The sequence below is a fragment of the Melospiza melodia genome, chromosome Z, assembly GCF_035770615.1.
Source record: "Melospiza melodia melodia isolate bMelMel2 chromosome Z, bMelMel2.pri, whole genome shotgun sequence".
In the NCBI taxonomy this organism is placed as follows: Eukaryota; Metazoa; Chordata; class Aves; order Passeriformes; family Passerellidae; genus Melospiza; species Melospiza melodia.
This window is the reverse complement of record NC_086226.1, coordinates 7,175,578-7,194,223: the sequence shown is the minus strand read 5'-3', so window position 1 is coordinate 7,194,223 and position 18,646 is coordinate 7,175,578. Positions and strand designations below refer to the sequence as shown.

Sequence of the window (18,646 nt, the reverse complement as noted above, 5' to 3'; positions counted from 1 at the left end):
TCCTTGCTCTCCAAGCGCTGCTTGTGGGAGTTGAAAGTGAAGTGACAGAGCCCAAGGGAAAGGGGAAAAAATACAGTCTGTGTCTCTGAAAATGTAAAAGAGACCCTTCTGTGTATCTTGTTCCACTCCTGATACTCATCCCTGTCCCCAGCTGAACTGCTGTGACCAACTGCACTGAGAATTTTGCTCCAAAAGTGCAGTGGAGATGAGAAAAAACTTAAGAGGGGTGGGGTCGGGTGTGGTGAGGTAGAAAATAAAGTGAGTCTTATGCTGTTGGCACGGGGAATTTTCTTTGAGATAAACTTTATTTTGGGTGACTGTCACAGGGCTTGCGAGGTTTGCAGGGTGAAGAGAGAGATGAGAATGTTGACCTCATGTTCAGAAGGCTCAATTTATTATTTTATGATATATATATTACATTATAACTATACTAAAAAAAAAAATAGAGAGAAAGTTCTCAGAAGCTAGCTAAGCTAAGAATAGAAAAGGAATGAATAACAAAGGGCTGTGTCTCAGCAGAGACAGACACCCAGTTCTGCTGTGAGTGGTCAGTAAATCCAAACATCCACAGGAGACCAATCACGGATCCACCTGTTACATTCCACAGCAGCAGATAACCATTGTTTACATTTTGTTGCTGAGGCCACAGCTTCTCAGAAGGGGGAAAAAACCTAAAGAAAGGATTTTTCACAAAAGATGTCTGTTACAGGTGACAAGGGTCATTAACATCTTCCTTAATGCTGCTCCCTGCATTTCAGGTCCACTCCTTGGAGGCTGCACTCTCTGGAAGCTGATGGTGTTCCCTTGTCCGGTACATGTGTGCTTTGTGATGGTGTCAGGCATCCTGAAATTCAGGCAAAGCCCTTCCTGGGGCTGGGCAGGAGCTCTCCAGGCTGTCCTGTCTCTCTGGGCTTAACCCCTTCTTTCAAATCCTTTCCCTAGGAAGTGCTGCTGGCAGTCACTGTCCACGTGTGCCCGGGCTGGACAGGGTTTTGAGAAGTGGGTTGTGTGGAATAAGGTAGCTCTGAGTTTTGCTGACAGAGGTATCCCTAGGAGCCATGTGAAGGTTTTCTGCAGCCACCAGAGCTGTTGTGAATTTTTAATGAATTTGAAAACCATGTCTCAAGCTCGGTCTGTTCCAGAGACAGTGTGTAACAAAGATTCACCTCCAGTGGACACCCAGCCTAGAAAATGAACATAGGGTGGTTTGGGTGAGTCCAAGTGTGTCTCTGTTCAAACACTGCTGCTAAGAAAATTCTGCTGCTCTCCAGTTTTGACCATCTGATGAAAGCTTATGTGCAAGACAACTGAGGGCACACATTTTAGGCTGAGTGGTTTGCTGGATTTGTGTATAAGTTTGTAAGTGAGGGGATATAAGAAATAGATCAAGGTATGTGTCAACATAAAAGACAAAAATTTCTGTGGAATTCTGCTCACCCATCTCCACCTCATTATTATTTTCAGCCTTCCTCTGATGGGCTAAGCAACCTCTGTAGGACTGTGGTAGCAAACAGGAGGGCAGAACATTGTTTGTGTTGTCTGTCAGGCACTGTCACTGAGCTGACCTGAATAGTTGTCATGTATTGCTTTTGTTTTTGCTGCTGTTCCTCAGCTTGATTTTAAGCCTAGTGGGCAACACCATTTTGTCTGTGCTCCTGCACTGAAGGGTTTTAAGCACACACAGAGTGTGACATGTCAGATTATGACCACTGGAGAAGGACAAATCTTTCCTGCTGAAATATTTTTCACAAAGGTCCATCCTGACTCCTTCTCTATCCTTCAACTCCTTTGTAATCACTAATAACAAAAAGCATTAAATTTTGAGCTTGATGGACTTAAAGTACTTCATTATTGGTTGGACTTCCATTAAGTCATTATTGGACTTCACATGTCAAGTTCCATGTGAATTGCTGCAGCACTTGACAAGACTCAGTTTGTGTAAGCAATTCTTCCATCCTCCCATCCTCCCATTCTGTGCCATTGGTTCTTTTCCTTCACCAAGTGCCATCTCCCATGAAACACTGAAATATCTTGCTAGCCAGAAACTTTTCTGCCAAGTTTTCCTGCTTTTGACTGAACAGTTTTCTCCATTAGAATTTTATATGTTTTCAATATTTTGCCCCTCTCTGAGCTGAAAAAATGTAGATTTTGCAGGCTGGAATTATTTTTTTTCTTTTTTTTTTCCCTTTCCCTCAGTGTGGTCTGCTGTAGAGGTGTGTGGGAGATTTGGCTCCTTCCTTCTTTCCTGGCAAAGTTCAAGTAGGTCAAATGCTACCGACGATGTTCTAACTTCATCTTCACTCCTTCAAATCCCCACCAGCCTCCTGGACTTGACTTTACAAGTCCTTTCATGTCACTTCAGGCTGTAGTAGGAGGAAGTGAAAATTACGGGCCACAGGCAGGGTTCCAAAAGCTCTCTCTCTCTCTCTCTCCCTCAGAAAGGGGCTGGCACCCTTCCACGGGCCTTCATTGTATTTTATGGCCATACTACAGTATTTAACAGCATAATTTAGTAAGTGTCGGTACTCCGTCGTGGAGTGTGGAGGAACTGTCTTATTCAACCTCTGGCGACGTGTGCTGGTTCAAATAATGCACCGTGAGGCAAAGTTAATGTTTTCTGGAAATGGAATTGGAGTCAGAAATGCCCTTTTTGGCCATCAGCATAAATACTGTTGTCATCCTGATCAAACAAGCAGAATTCAAAACCTTTTGCCCTTAAAAAGTGACTCTCTCTCATGTTTTAATTAATCCCTCACCAACATATGAAATAATTAAAGAGAAACAAAGTCCTTGCCATGAATTAAAACTATATCCTGAAAGTATCTGAAGACCTGAAGTGCAACACAAAATCTTACTGAGGCTGTTTCTCACCCTTTTGACTACGGTGCCTCTTCATTCATTGTGTGCTTTTAATGCTTGGGGGAAGATGGGTCTGGCTGGGATCCTAGATTGCCATCTGATCTAGGGATGGGAAAACAATGACTCTTTTGGGCTGTCACAGAGACCATTTCATGTTTACCTCGGCTGTGCAGCCTCCATCTGTGTCTTACTTTGATTATCAGGGAGGTCAGCTGTCAAATGGAGCAGGAGGAGGCAACAGTTGCATAAGAAGCTGGTCAGATATCATCTCCTGAGGAGATTTTAATATGTTCCTCAGACCAGAAAGCTGCAATAGTCCGTCATATTTTCTATTTGCCTTACTAGACTGTACTCAGATTAAAAAACCCAACAACCTAAATATGAAATCCATGTAAAAATCATTCATCACACTTTCAGTCACAATGTCAGGCCTTTCCTGCAGAACTGGTGCAGTTTGGTTTATGCAGTATTGATTTCTGACTTGTAGCCAGGTTTAAGCTGAAGTTTCCTCTGCCTGTCAGCCGGGGAGCAGTGGGATTTCCCTTAGCTTGGAGCTGAGGATTGTGTCCGGGATGTGTTGGTAGCTCACAGATGGTGGACCAGTCCTGGTGAGGAAAGGCAGCGATGGCTTATCCCAGGGAAACCAAATATTCTCCACCGGGTGGAACTGGAGCTGCTGCGTGGGGCAGAATAGTTCCTCATAATGTGCACTGAGGTCCTGGTCCCTCTGCATACCCCAATATTTCTCTGGATAATGACTGATTTTGTGCTCACCACTCACCCAACACACACTGGTTCTCCTCGAAGAGAACCCCAGCCCAGAAGGGAGATGCAGCAAACCCTGGTCCATCCACCAGGCTGGACAATGGTGAGCAGAGGGGCTGCACTGGTGCCAGTCCCCACAGCACAGGTGTGATTGTGGCCATACAAATTTACCTGTGTAGCCTTTAATAGCTTTATTCTGTGAGAATAGCAAGGCACACACCCAGAAGGCCCAGCCTGATTTCAGTGGGAGGCTGGATGAGAACACCACAGAGGTCCTTCCCATCAGCACTGCCGTGATTTGGGGACTACAGCTGCTCTCATGGGGAGGTTCAGAGGGTTGGAGTCTATCATGGTAACATACCCACACACCTGTGCACACCTGCAACAACCACAGGACCACAGAATCATGAAGCATCCATGTTGGAAGAGGCCTAGAAAGTTCACATGGCCCAAATTTTCTTGGGAAAGGGACCTTAGAGGAGATTGTCTAGCATCCAGTGGAATACAATGGCGTGTTGAAAACCTCCAGTGATGGAGACTCTACAACATCCCTGGGGAGGTTTTTCTAATGATGGTTTTCACTGTAAAAAATGTCTTTCCTATGTTGAGAACAAACTTCTCCTGGTGCACCTTGTACTTGTTCTCCTTTGTCTTCTCCTGAGGCTCCTTGTGAGGAGTGTCTGTCCTGAAATTTTCAAAGCAGGCAGGGTTGCATTGTAACAAGAATGAGCTGGGCAGTGGACTCTCTATTTTTAGAAGTGTCCTTTGTAAATCTCAAAACCAGTATGAGGCGAAGGCATATGCCATTTCACGAATGGGTAAAGTGAAGTGATGCAACCCAGAAATGGTGCTGAGCAGCACTGCCACAGGCTAAGCACTGGTCCATAACCTCCCCTCAAGATGGCATGTGGCTTGGTAACTGTCCAGCTCCACCATCTGCAGAGACTGAAACTCAATTGCTGTTAACGAGAATGAAATTATGGCGATATTAGCATAATTAAACTGAGAAGAATCCTAGTTCGGAGATGATTGATACCCCTGGAAAGCTGTGGATGGAGGCAGAAAAGGCAGGTCGAAGACTCTTGCCTCAGATGTTATTCACCTGCATGATTTCTCCAGGTATGGGGGGGGAATGTCCTCCACAAAAAAAAGGCAAAAAAAAAAAGAAAGAAAAAACAGCAAAAAGCTTAATGTGGCTAGTGACTGGTATTAAATAAATGATGCATGTTGGCAGAGCAATAGATGAGAATAGCGGAAAACACATTGTGAAAGGAACCAGAAGAATTGCTGTCATAAATCTCCCCAAACTATTCCAGCCTGAGAGAGGCTTGAAACTAAGCAGGTTATTAGGAGCATAAGGAAAGGGGCTTTAGAAGAAGCCCATGGCCCTGTAGGTTCATTGACACAAGTTTTCCTGTGTGTCCACCCTCTTAGAAGAGGAGAAATTCGTGGCCAGGGAAAGGAAAGGGTTGTGGAAGTGTGACATTGCCACTTGGGTTGTTTGTCTCTTGGGTTTTATTTTTTATTTGAGGTAGGTTAAAAGAGCTCCAGGTGTTCTCTCTAGAAAGAAAGAGATTAGAAGGCAACATTAATCAAGTTTACAACATATTCAAACAAGTAGATAAAGAGGAAAGAAAAAAATACCCTGAAATGCTTTTGTAATGAATGCATATTTTAGCTGAAGAATTCACAGGGGTCGATATGTATATATGCAAAACTAGGGTTAGAAGACAAAGTGGGATTATTTTCAAAGCTCATAAATAATTTAACTGTTGGAAGAAAAATGCAGAGGTTTCTGTTGATCTTATTGCCAAGGAAATGACTTTAGGCCTGATAAGGCAAAGGGCTAAAGGTGTTTTTGCACAGAAGAATGACAGAGCATTGCTGTTTGTCTATTACAGCTTGTCACACCAGCCATGGATTTTATTGGGTAAAAGATGGGCATGTTGGGACATTTTGATATTCTGGCTCCTTTGACACACTAAAATTGCAGTTTCTTGTTGACTTTTGTAAGGTGTTCACTGAAAGCAGCTGTAAATGTCCCCATTAACTTATTTTGCTGCAGAAAGAGGCCATTGTTGAATGCTTTTCACAACCCCAGTTGGAATGACATGGGAGGAGCTTTGTAAAAGACCAGCCACTGGAAGAATTTGTGGAGCAGTGTGCCTTTCTCATGGGTCTTTCCAGTCACCATGGCAATGGTGCCATTTTACAGGACCAGGGCAGGTCATGCAAGAACCCAGTGATCTGTTCAGCATGTGCAGTGCTGCATGCCACCCCCGGATTCACTCAGTCTCCACTCCAGTCACACTGTACATTACTCATGCAATGAAATGGTTGAAGATCTGAAAGCCTCTGATCCATACCATTTCTGTTCTTGCCATGTGATGCTCGCCAACACCTGTCCCTCTGGCTCGAATTCCAGTTTTGTCCCTCTTCTATATTTCTCTTTGAATTTATATTTCCAGAGAGTGGGAGAAGCTGGATTGAAACCCCTTGAATCCTGCTTTCCTGTGAATCTCTCACCTCTTGGCCTTAACACACCTCCAGCCTGTTTGAGAGTCACTGCTGCTCAGCCCAGGGTGTCCAGGAGCACCAGCACTTCTCTCCTGCATGCGGTACCCAACCACGTGTGCCCTCTCTGAAGCTGTTTCAAATAGTGAGTGCAAGCCATGGCTAATCTGTTTCACTTCCTGCTTCACTTGGCTTCTCTCAGTCCCCACCTCCCCAATGAGATTTGCCGGTTTCCATCTGCATGGGAGCTGTTTCCTAATTTATCCAGGTGTAATGCTCGGCCACCACCATTGGCTTGTCACCTCTGGGGCAGGCAAGGTGGCTCTGAGTGCTCAGGCCCTGGAGGAGCAACCACTGGGAGGTGACATCTCACTCTTTTCCTGGGTCCCCAGCTGAAAGTGCAACTCAAAAGCACCATCTGGGCTTGTGAGCAGTGATAGGGACCCTGCTGATCCAGGACCACCAAAGACTTCACATGATCTGGGTAGAGGCAAAGCATTGTCCAGTCAGGCCAGGTTTGTCCTCTCACCCCATCTGCAGACCTTCACCTGCTGTTCTTCACTCTTTGTGGTTTGTGGGAAGGAAATGCTCCCTTAAATCTGGTGTGTGAAAACCTGTCCTAAAATTTGGCATTTGGTTGTATCCATCCCTCCATGGAAGGAAAAATTCCCCAGTCTCTGGTTAAACTGGATTTGAACTGTAATTCATTCAGGCAAACATGTTGCTTTATGTGGATTCCTTGCTTCTAGAAAAAATAAAACACCTTAGATGTCCAGTATTTCACTCAAACTCAGCCCCCTCCCAGCACTGCAAAAGCTTGGTAATCAAAGAGAGAAAATACTTAGTAAAGCTTTAAGGTCAGGCTTTTAGGCTGGAAACTGATAGGTGTAAATAAGCCAGGTACAGGACAGCTCCTGCTTAAGCTACAGAGCTTAATCTGCAGAGCCAGGTAGCTCTCTATCTCTTTATCCAGGTTTGGCTCAGGTTGTTCTGTACAACCAGAACAGAACAGGATTTTTGACTGAGTGGGATGCAGAGGCTGGGCAGAGGAGCCTGATGACTGTTGCCACACATAGGGTGAGCCTGCTCTCAGTTTTCAATGTCTCAGTCTAAGCCTCATGTTTAATCTCTTACCCTACACTTGGCTGCTTGCTGCTTATCAGCTACCAGAGTTGTGAAGAGGGACTCAGACCGTCTTTGGCCTTTGGGCTCTGGAACACAATTAGAGGTGTTTGGGATTGCTGTCCCATGGAGTTAGGAGAGTTGGGTCTAGAAGGGAAAGTGTCTTATATCAGCTTCCTCCAAACAAATCAGCCTGTGCCCCAGAGCAGCCCAGGTCTGCTGCACTTGTGTGAGCTGTGGTGCAAAGTGCAGTGTGATGGTTATTGTGAGAATCTGTGTGGTCCTGCGTGTGCTAGGGTTGCTACAGGAAGCAGCAGCAGCAGAGCAGACCGAGTGGAAGGAGTTAAAACAAGGGTAAGTTGGGCTGACACTTTTCATCTGTGCCTGTGTGCCATTATAACAGTGGCTGGGGGCTTCTATTGGCTTGGCTTAAAAAAGACATTGCTAATGTCTAACGCTTGATGACAGATGGTTCACCAATGCTGCTGGGCCCATTGTCTCACTTAATAGCTCTTTGTTCTAGCTGAAAGAAGGTAATCGTTTCTTGTAGGAGTTGGTAGGAGGATCTGTGTACAATATGCATTCTGACAACCGCTCCAGTTTTGGAGCCTGCTCTGTAGCTCGCTGAAGCGGAATCATCTCTCATCCTCTGTAGGAGGGAATCACAAAGGAGGCATCACAGTCATGATGCCTAATTTGTGGGTGTTTTGCTATCTGGTAGGACTCACCACACTGAATTAGGCAATTGCATTCTCTGTGCTGTCTGTGGAAGAAAATATGTGGTGGGATCTGCCTCAAAGGGTGAGGAGAAATTTAGGGCTTCTCTCTCTGGGGGGCAGACAGGCACCCATTTTTGGGATGTCAGGCTGAAGTTCCCCACTGGGGAGAGTTTACCTACCCACTCACCAGCTGACTGCAACCTGCATGTTTGTACCTTTTCTTTGTGAGTGCTGAAAGCAATAGCTGCAATCCAGCAATGAGCATACTCCAGGAAAATGCCATGAGGGGCAGGCTAAGGAGTACCGAGGTGAGAGCCAGTGTCCTGTACAATGTATATCATATACAGAAGTGGTGTTAGGAGCCTGGTTCTCCTAGGAGAGGTTATAGAGTCACCCACTTCCTGATGCCATTTCTATTTCCACTTTTCTAAACAGGATGAGGCAGATTTCTAAACAGGAGAGGACTTGTGAACACCTCCCTGAACTGACCTACCATTTTATAATCAGGGCCATCTTCTGTGTCACAGGAGTCTCAGAGGCAAGCTTCATCTGGATAGGGAAGAATCTGAACCTTCTTGTGTCTCATATGAATGTGCTGTGCCCTGCAAGGCGGCTGCTTTCAGGGAGAGGGCATGTGCTTACCTACACCTGTGCAAGGAAACACCTCCCCTCATCTTGCTTGCTGGAGGAGGCCCATGCCAAGTTCAGAACTTACCAGACTGAGACCCAGAATTCAGGATAGCTCATGAATGCCATGTGAGAGGATGTTTGCTTTGAGGGGTGTTTCTTCCCCCCAGCATTTGTTGTGTGTTTACCAGTGCTGATGTTACAGAGATTCCTCAGAGGAAATGTGGGGAAGGTTTCAAGTTGTGTGGGTGTTAACAGAGGCTTGCACAATGGTGAGGACAACTGTGCAGAGGGATGAAGTTCTGAGAAACCTGATACAGCCCCTGCTCATTGCAGGGCAGTTGGTCTAGATGACCTTTAAATGTTCCTCCCAACTCAAACAATTCCATTGACCTATGAGACACCAGAGTGACCTCATACCCTTAATAAATGAAACACAAGGGTTCTGATTTGGAACCTTCTGAGTGTTTTTTTGGGGATGTGTTTGCTCTAATGTGATTGCTGTAGTGAGGGATAAGCTGCGGTATTGAAAACTGCTTTAAGAACTGATTTCCTCAACAAGTAGACAGCAATGCTATTCCAGAAGACATTTTCAGGCTCAGCAAGGGGCTGCCTTGAGTTTGCAGCCTATTCCCATTTCATTGGCTCTGGACTGGCAGGACAAGTCAGGCTGTTTCAAATGAGCTTTTCTAAGGGGCATTACTAAGGAAGAGCATCAGCAGCTCCCCTCTCCAGGTGGTGCAGAGCAAAATCTTGCACAGTGTTGCACTGAAGTCCCTGCTGATGAGTTTCCCCATCCGCCAATCCCCCTGGTTTGTGTGAGTTATTCCTGGGATCACAAACACCTTTCTTGGTTCTACACCTATGGGACAGTCGCTGCCCCCAGGTTATATTTGGGACTGGGAGAAATGTGCTGTTGGAAACTGAAATGTTGGAGGAGTCCTGACCTTGCTTTGCAAGGACATTTCCAAACATTATGTTGATATTTGTTATAGAAAGGGAAAACAGGCAGAACTCTGAAGCCTTGTTCGAAGTCCATATTATCCTTTAATAAAATAAAGTTTTCTAATGGACATCTGCCTGGAGTAGGAATGGGATGGAGGTGGGAGGAGGAATTGTTTCACCTTATGTGTGCAAAAAGTGAGTGGCTCTGTGCCTATGTCAAGAAATGCTGATATGGAAAAGTGGCTCCAGGAGGGTATGAACTGCTTTCTCAGGGACATGAAAATGGTTGGTTGAGGTGTCCTCAACCTAATTGCTTGAAGTGTCCTCATGGAACTCCCCAAAGAATGACAGCAAACCGTGTCCTGTTCTTGTACCAAAGATCGGCTTGAACTACTCATGGGTATAGGACTCAAGTTTACTATAATCACAGTGGTACCAAGGAGCACACTGGTGAAAGATGAATGTTTGACCTTTAAAAAACCCTTTAGTTTAATGTAATGTGACTTAGCAGCTACAAACTAGAGAGAGGAGCCAGCATCAGACATGCAGTGGCTTTTAAACCTCTGTAATGCAGTGTTTTGTGTGCTGGTGCACACAGACATGCAGCTACAGGCTTTCAGGTAGACCTGGTCTCTCTCTTCATTTTCATTGCTTCAAATTGGGATGTTTCTTTGGATAATTGCCTGCCCCAACAACAGAGCCCATGCTGAAGCAGGCTTGTGTTGCAATTTGTTTTGCTTTACAGCACCTGCAGTGTCAGTGGATGAACTTTTTCTGGAGAGAAGCATGGAGTCTCTCTCAGACAAACACTTCAATCAGGGCTGGTGTGTCTGCACAGCCTGGAGAAGGGTGTTTCAGCCAGCTGTTAGACTGTCCCTACATTTGTGCTTCAGCCCATGGTGTTCTAGTCTGTGCCTCTACCACAGCCAGAGAGCTGGGCATGGCAAGTACCCATCACTTGGTTTAGGCAGCAGGGTGGTGACAGCTGTGCTTTATTTCCCAACACACCAGTGCAAATGAACCTCTGGTGTAAATGAACCTGTGGTGCAAATGAACCTCCAGCAGGCTGACAGCCTTGTGGTGTTTCCCTTCACTGGGGGCTGAACTTGGAGGTATGATCACATTTTGAGCTTGCAGTGTAATTCATGGGCGTGTCCTGGGAGAAGGGTCAGTACCAGGCATGGTCTCTCTTGTGTCACTGGTTGTCCCTGCTTGTCCTCACATCCAATTTCCCCAGTCCAGTAACACCAAAGGTTTCTCAGCAAAGTGCTGCATTTTGGTGTATTGACCTAAGTCATAGAGTCATGCTAACAGTGTTTTCTGGTCTTCCTTTGGGAGCTGATTGCCCTCCAACACTGGATATTTTATCTGCTGTGCATTGCAGGGTACCTGAAACAAGACGAAATCTTGTTTCACAATCACCAGTCAACAGCCCCCAGCTGTATCTCATTGGCCAGAAGTGCTCCCAGCTGGATGCCCCAGGGGTGCAACCCATCCTGCTTGGATGACAGGGATGTGTTCTTGCAGATCCGTCAGGATGTGACTCACACTGCAGAGACACAGCATCTACCCCGAGCAGGGTGGGGAAGAGCTCTGGGGACACTGAAGGTCACAGGGGAGGGTATGAAGGTGGCCTGAGAAGTGGGGAGACAGTCAGGCAGCACCTTTTAGTTCTCCTTTTGCTGTGCCAGTTTGGGAAATTGAGTCCTCCCTGTTTGTTGTGAGGTTTTCTTCCCTCAAGTAGTGATTTTCATCAGCCCTCCCCCACACTTTACTCTCAACCTGGCCGCGCTTTTGTCTGTTCATCCCTGCAGCTCAGGACAGGATGCTGAATAATCTTTGGAATATAAACCTCTTCTTACTGGAAATCTAGTCCTCATTTTCTCTCTCAGTGGCATCTGAGACAGTTCCCACATTTCTAGCCTCTCTGTCCTCTGCAGAGCATCTTCTCTGCTGAAAAGCAGGGATAGGTTTAGTGTATGTGCATTTCTGTATTTGCCTTTACCTTTGGAAGAAAAGCAAATACAGACCATGTTCCCCTCCTTGTATTCATAATCTTATTTATATTTCTTATTTCTACTGCCCTGAAGAGACTTAAGTAACTGATAGTATTAATAATAGGAGTTTCTACTTACAGAACTCCTTCCTATGGAGTTCAAATTATGAACAAGCACATTGGTCTCATTTAGAGGTAGATTTAGCCTGTGCAACTTATTCAAATGTAGATGTGGCTGCAATAATCAGGGAGAAAATGCAAAGGCTCCTGATCTCAGCCCCAACCTCAGCTCAGCTGATCTGGTACAGCCATTTCAGGGGAAAGGAAAATAACCATTCAAACACGAGATGTGAGGGATGCTGAGGAAGAAATTGAGCCTCATCTCCGGAGACTCCTGAATTTCACAGGGTTTTCCCAAAGAAGCAAAAGGAGCAACGTCCCGAGCTTTGGCCTCTATAGTTATCAGCATGAAAAAACCATGAGCGTGAAATCAAACAACAGGCTTCAAATGGGAGCTACAATGACACTAATTTGTATGTACCATTATTTGATCTTCTAACCTACTAGGTTTAAGGTAAACCACTCTGGAATATCAAGCAGACATTAAATGAAACAGTGTCATTAATTCAATCCAATGAGATACGTTTTATATAACAAAGGGATTTGTTCTGATACTCAAACAATGTATATTAATGAAAGAGTCGAAATAGATTCATTTTGTTCTCAAAGCAAACACATTAAGAAAAGCCATCAAGAAGTAAAGAACACGGCTTTTTTTTTTTTTTTTTTTTAAACTGTGCTTTATTTAGGGCTAAGCTGGAAAGCGTCATTCAATAATTACAGAAGATTACAAGGAGTTTTAGGGAATTGAGAGTGAAAGAGCAGTTGTATGGAACTGCAGCTGCGTTACACATCTGTACTTCCTAGCTGTGGGCTCAGTTTGCTTCAGTCCTTACTCTGGCAAAATGCTCGTTATATCCCCATGAGAGTTTTGGAAGAGTAAGGACTGCACGGTCAGGCCCAATATGTAATCAAAATTAACATTTAAAAAAAAAAAAAAAAAGAAAAGGAACCAAAAAAGGAAAAACAACAGAGAAAGAAAGTTCGAGATCGAGATAAAAAATACTGAGAAAAACAAACAAGAGCATTAACCAAACAGTAACCAAAACCAAGAGTATAACCAAATAATAATGAAAAACAATTATCACACTGCTCAATCGATGCAAACAAGTGTGAGAATTATGTAAATCAAGTTTTAAGACTGTGAAAATAAATTATAATAAATATGATATTCTTTAAAATATATGTGTTCTTAAATAATTCATTGTTTTTTCTGAGTCAGATTTTTTAAAGCAATGTCTTATTTTTAACTGCTCTAAAGTCATTTACCAAAGATAAATATCGTGCTTTCATTAAATAGTTTTCCTTGTTTTTTCTCTATCATTACAATTAAAAGTCCTACAAAATATGCAAATTTATTTACAGAAAACAGAGCCAGCATCTTTTTTTTTTTTAAACATCCCCCTGTTTTTCAAAATTCCTTGTAAACAGTTTCAGAAATTCTTCAAAGAGATTGTTTCTTTAGTTTACTTTTTATGGTTTTTTTTTTAAGGTTTTTTAGGTTTTTAGTTTTTTTTTTTTTTTTTTTTTTTTTTTTTTTTTAAGATTAAGGTACTAGGCTAATCCCTTGCCCTGAAGGTTTCTAGAGCAAATATGGAAGCTACTGAAGCATAGGATGATGGGAATTTTGCGGACAGCAGATCATGAAGACATGAAGCGTTTAGCTGTGTTTTGTTGTTCAAGTTAGAACTAACGTCTGATAAAAAGACAGCTGTTTTTTTTTTTTTCTTTTTTTTCCCATTTGCATTGTCTACAGAATTGAGTCTTGTCTTGTTTATTTTTTAATAGCTGGAATGCTTGCAGTTAAAAAAGCTGCCAAAATAGCCATTTTTCTCCTTTTTCTCCTCGATAAATAACAGCATCCAACAGCAATTGGCAGAGAGTAGGAATTTATGCTCAATCTAAACTCTACAAAATTACAGTTCTACAACATCTTTGTTTTTAGCATTAACGCTAACTTCTATGTAGTATTATTTTTTTTTGCTTTTTTGTTTTTTTTTTATTTTTATGTTGTCTAATTTTTTTTCTATTATATAGGTATTTTAAACTTTCTTTTTTAAATTCTGTACAACTATTAGGATTTTAAATGGGGAGAGTTAGAAGCATTTACAAACCTTTTTGTTTTCCATTTAATATCAACCATCTTTCCTTTCTCTTTTCTATGCCTTTTTATGTACTTAATTATGTATTTATTTATTTACTTTTTTTTGCTTTTCATAGATATCCATCTTACCTGCCTTTAACAGCGCAATCCTTGCGTATTATACAGAAAACCATATGAAAGCTTCATAGACTCTAATTAATGTATAACCAAAGAACCTCCCAAAGTATCAAAGAACTATTATCTTGCCGTTTTAAAAGCATTTAAGCATTTGTAATTTTTTTTTTTTTTTTGTGGTTTTATTTTTTTGGTGTTTTTGTGGTTTTTGTGTTTTTTTGTGGTTTTTTTTATTTTTTTTTTTTTAGGTTTTACATATTTCATATAATCGCTCTCAAAAACTGTTTTAGGAACAGCTCAGAGAAAAGGAAAGAACTTCCATATTTTACATACAGCTACAAGTCTGCGGTAAAAAGTTTTGTCCTTTGGTCCCTATATAGCTAAGGAATGACAGATAAAGATGCTCAGTGACTGTTACCATGGGTCTCGCATGGTAACCGCATCCTTGGTGGCAAACAGGCACTCCTTTGCCAGAATCCAGGTTTGCATCTCCTGTTTGAAGAAAAGCCGCTGTGGTGATATCAGTGTCTCTTCAGAAATCCCGGTTCATCTTCCTCCTGCTCTGATTTTACTTTATGTGTTTGTTTGTTTTCAAGCGCATGTCCTTCGAAGTCAGCAGATGTGATACTTTTCTTGAAGAAATGTTACAGTCTAAACAATCAAAGAGAGAATAGGTCTGAAGTCTTCAGCTCGACTGATATTTGCTGATATGTCAAAGATGTAATCCAACAGTTCACTTTTTTTTTTTAATATATATATACTTTTTTTTTTTCTAAATGTGGCCCATTCAGCTGCTGCCCTAAAAAATGAAGAAGATCATTGCAAATTAAATCAAAAAGGGGAGGGGGAAGTAGGGAAGGTGTGGGGGGAATATTTGAGACAGGAGGGGGGGCAAAAAAGACCTAAAAATGAAAATGAAATTAAAATCAAGCCTGTTCTTTTGGGCCCAATCCTGCTCCCGTTGAAAGTAATGGATGCTTTCTTCTCCCTTCAATTGGGACAGGATGGGGCTTCTGCTTTGGTGTTTTTTGCTTTTGAAGGCCTTGGCTCTGATTCTGCTCCCACTTAACATCAACAGAAGGATTCCCCTTGACTTCAGTGGGAACCGGATCAAACCCAAAGTAAGCAAGGTAGTCACGATCATGATAAAGAAAAACACAATTGTTCCTATTAGTAATAATAATAATATTAATAATAATAAATAAAAATAAAATTAGGGCGTGTCTATGTAAATCTGCATCACTACACACGTGAAGACAGCAGCATTTCAGTTATTTTTAAGTGCCGCTTTGCAACGCCAGATCACAATCTTGCTTGTCAGGCTTTTGTAGGGTGAAAGGCATCAGGAGAGGGGAGTACTACATTTTGATGGGGTGCCATCTTTGACAGTGTATGAGCTTTCTGTGGAGACGTAGCTGCCAATAACATCTACTCCTTGGTGTGTCAGAAAGTAGGACTTTGAACAGGCAATTTACAGGAGGTTAAATAAAAAAAGACTGTTGGAGTAAACTTTTTTTTGTGGGGGGGAAAAAAAGGTAAAGCTAACATTTCTTAAATAAAAAAATTATTTAAAAAAATATAATCATGATCCGACTAGGCTTGACATTTAAGTAGGATGCTTAATCATTAAGGATTAGCTCTTATCTCCTTCTAGCAAGCAGGTTCTTCTTATACACTCGGTGATTTATTACATCAAGAAACTTAGAAACTGCAAAAGGTCCACTCTGGTGGAAAAGTGTCATGCGGAATATCAATCCATGCTGGCAGGTTTTCACACTGTTGGTTCAACAAACAGCAAACCGTACACAGCAGTCTAAACAATTACAACACCAAAAATAATAATATAATAAAAAAATAAAAAACACTCGTCAAGGACCCTTTTTCAGTTGTAAACAAAAAGATGCATTTTGCTTTTTGATCTGGATGGGTTTTTTTCCCACTCAATCCCTCCCTCCCTCTAAGCAATTAATTTTTGCTGGAGTTGCTGTAATACGGCACCTTAGAATTAGGAATTCTTGAAAAGACATACAATGAGGCTTTTCTTGGGGTTGCTTTTTTTGGTTGCTATAGTTTGCAAACTACCATTACTATCATTAGTCTTTTTAGTTTTGATTTGGTTTTTCCGTTTTTGTTTTTTATTTTTTAAAATTTTTAGAAAGTGATTTGAAATATCCTAAGGGGAAAAAAAAGGTGTCAATTGAAAAAGGCCCCAATTCTCCGGAAAAAAAAAAATAATCACAAGATTTTCAGTGCAAAAAATTAACCACACATTTTTCTCTCTACTTTTTTTTCCAAATTATCTGTAGTTACAACAATCCCATTTTTTTTTCTAAAGAATTAGGAATCCATCTTTTTTTTTTCCTTCTATGTGACATCTAAAGAAGCATAAAACGCTGACGAGAAATCAAACGACAAATAAAGAAACCACTGCAAGCACCAAAAACAAAACGAAAATGAGCACAGCAAAAAATTGTGGCAGCACAAAGTCAAAAAAGGCACATGTGATCATGACTGGCCAATCATCAACTGATACAACATCCAAGAAAAATGCTTCAATCACGGCACCTGCACGAAACTTGACGGCATGTCATGCAACCAATTCTTAGCTTGTTACATGACGCCATCATGTCACACTTTCAACTTCGAGTTGATTTGAACTTACGGCCTGGGGAACTGTATTCTCCACTTTCATGTCATTACGAGAACTTTTTTCCTAGCTCAGCGCGAGACTGTGGTGGATTTGACTGGCTCTTGGTTGGAATTTGATTGAATGACAAAAGAAGAAAAGATTTTTTATATATATATATTTATATATAGTGTGGAAAAAGGGAAAGGTGGGGAAAGAAGATATATATAAAAATAATAATTAAAAAAAAATGTTACAAACACAGCATCAATCAAAAATAATTTCTAATGGAAATACTTGCCATTAAACTATAGAAAACGAAACAAGAATGAGAGCAAAACAAACCAACTGAACGGAAAGAAAAGAAAGGAAAAGAAGAAAAGAAAGAAAGGAAGAATTAAAAAAAAAAAAAAAAAAAGGATGGAGAAGGCCTAGCCAGAGACACACATAAAACACACACTTAAATGTGGACACACGGTCAACAGCGAACAGGAACAGAGCGTGATGCAGCGGCTGTTGAGGAGAGCATGCACTGAATGGATGAGCGCAGACACAGATCGGTTTGCGGAGTCTGGAAAATAAAAACATTCACTGCCAACCAGAATGCTTTCGTTAGCACCGGCCTTCCCCACACCACCCCCAGCCTCCTGGGCCTCGCTGGATGGATGGATGGCTGGCCAGAGTCCTCCAGGAGCCTCTCCCCTGCCTCGCACCCACTCCGGAGCAGGGACCGCTCTGATTTGGTTTGCATCCCGAGTTTAAAATCATGGGGAATAATAGGCCAAGAACTGCTTTGGCTACTGAGAATAAATAAATAAAAAAAAAAAAACAAAAAAAAAAACAACCCAAAACCAAACGAAACAACAACAACAACAAAAAAAGAAAACCGAAAAGGAAAGCAGCTACTGCTGGCTGCTGCGTGTCCATTTAGCAGTTCACAGGATGGCGGGCTCTGAAACAGCAATGCTGGTATGGTGTGGGGAAGCAGACTTGTAGGAGGAGTCAGATGACACAATGGTTCCTAAATCAGCATCATTAAAAGAAGGACATTTGCTCCTTTGGCATTTAGCTCTGGCCTGAATTGAAAAGGTAATTGGAAAACAAAGGGTAAGAGAAAGAGGAGGAGAGGAGAGAGAGGAGAGGGAGAGGAGAGGAGAGGAGAGGAGAGGAGAGGAGAGGAGAGAGGAGAGGAGAGGAGAGGAGAGGAGAGGAGAGGAGAGGAGAGGAGAGGAGAGGAGAGGAGAGGAGAGGAGAGGAGGAGAGGAGAGGAGAGGAGAGAAGAGAGAGAAGAGAAGAGAAGAGAAGAGAGAAGAGAAAGAGAGAGAAGAAGAGAGAAGAGAAGAGAAAGAGAAGAGAAGAGAAGAGAAGAGAAGAGAAGAGAAGAGAAGAGAAGAGAAGAGAAGAGAAGAGAAGAGAAGAGAGAGAAGAGAAGAGAGTGAAGAGAAGAGAAGAAGCATAAAAGAAAAGAAAAAAAAAGAAAAAAACAAAAGGAGAAAGGAAAAGAAAAAAAACAAAAGGAGAAAGGAAAAGAAAAAGCAAAAGGACAAAGCAAAGGAAAAGGAATAAAACCTGCCAGGGATTGGTTGCTACAACCTATATAAATGCCCTGTTCCTTTCCTGTGAAGGAAAAGGAAAATGTTCCTTTACTGGCCCACAGAGTTTTTGCCTCGGTAAACACCAAAAATCACTGCACACACCCAATACACTTGTCTCAGTCAGCAGGTCTGCACCCTGCTCCTCAGGTATTGCCTTTCTGTCCCCTTGGCAGGGCTCATATCTCCCTTTGCAGCCTATTTCTGAAAAGTCACTGCACACGAATGAAATTTCACCTCGTGCTGGAGTGTCACAGGAACATTGTTGGCATTCTCTTATCTCGAAGTCATGCATGCTGGCTAGCGAAAATTCCTTCCCTAGCTTTCTGTTTGTTTGTCTTGGGTTTCTTCACTGTTTCTGCGAACTGAAACATGCTTTCTTGTGCTGCAGCAGTTGTGCTTAGCTGACAAGAGATGATGCTGAACTAAGCCCCCGATCTGAGCTCTGCGCTTCAGCTCCACACTTTTCCCACAGTTGGCTGCAGTCTTGGGTGGGGCTGGCTCCTTCCTGATGGCCTGGCCCCAAAGTTTTGCCCTTTGAGG

The 18,646-nt window shown here is 42.4% G+C and overlaps 1 protein-coding gene across 15 annotated transcripts in view; it reads right to left on the bottom strand.

Moving 5' to 3' along the window:
• Nucleotides 1–18,646, bottom strand: part of CELF4 (CUGBP Elav-like family member 4) — a 711,932-nt gene that overhangs the window by 2,160 nt on the left and 691,126 nt on the right. For 12 of the 15 annotated variants that reach the window (XM_063181194.1, XM_063181200.1, XM_063181193.1 and 9 more), the window contains one exon: nucleotides 12,320–14,684. The exons of 1 other annotated variant lie outside the window; for it this stretch is intronic. The gene's annotated coding sequence lies outside the window, so the exon portion shown is untranslated. Of the gene's footprint in view, nucleotides 1–12,319; nucleotides 14,685–16,547; nucleotides 16,636–18,646 lie in introns of those variants that run through there. 2 more of the 15 variants (XR_010031333.1, XM_063181189.1) reach the window with 2 other exon arrangements.